Source organism: Penaeus monodon, chromosome 21, assembly GCF_015228065.2.
Source record: "Penaeus monodon isolate SGIC_2016 chromosome 21, NSTDA_Pmon_1, whole genome shotgun sequence".
Taxonomy (NCBI): Eukaryota; Metazoa; Arthropoda; class Malacostraca; order Decapoda; family Penaeidae; genus Penaeus; species Penaeus monodon.
In genome coordinates, this window is record NC_051406.1 from 14,597,126 (window position 1) to 14,597,541 (window position 416).

Consider the following 416-nt stretch of genomic DNA (forward strand, 5'->3'; position numbering starts at 1 on the left):
ATCATGAGGCATTAGGTTGCACAATTACAGTCAGTGTCATGGCGGAAAAAATGGCCAAAATAAGTTATTTATTTATTTATTTTTAAAATTTTATCAACACGGTAAATTGTTTTTACTATTCAGGCAGTGTGTGGGATCTAACGTGGTAAAAGAGGCAATTAACACAGCAGTGGAAACGAAACTAAGCGTTAATTTTCAATTTTAATTTACATACATTCCTCACTATATATTTCTTTGCGTGTCACTCTTTAGGACTCACGAGAGAAAAACGCCATACTATTCTTCGATCATCATTGATTCCAGATGTTAAGGGGTGTTTGCATGCTTCTTGAAAACGTGGCGTGTTCGGCCGTCGATGCTGAATTATATGCATCTGAGTGCTGCGGTTGGTTGGGCTTGGCATGCATGCGTAATTA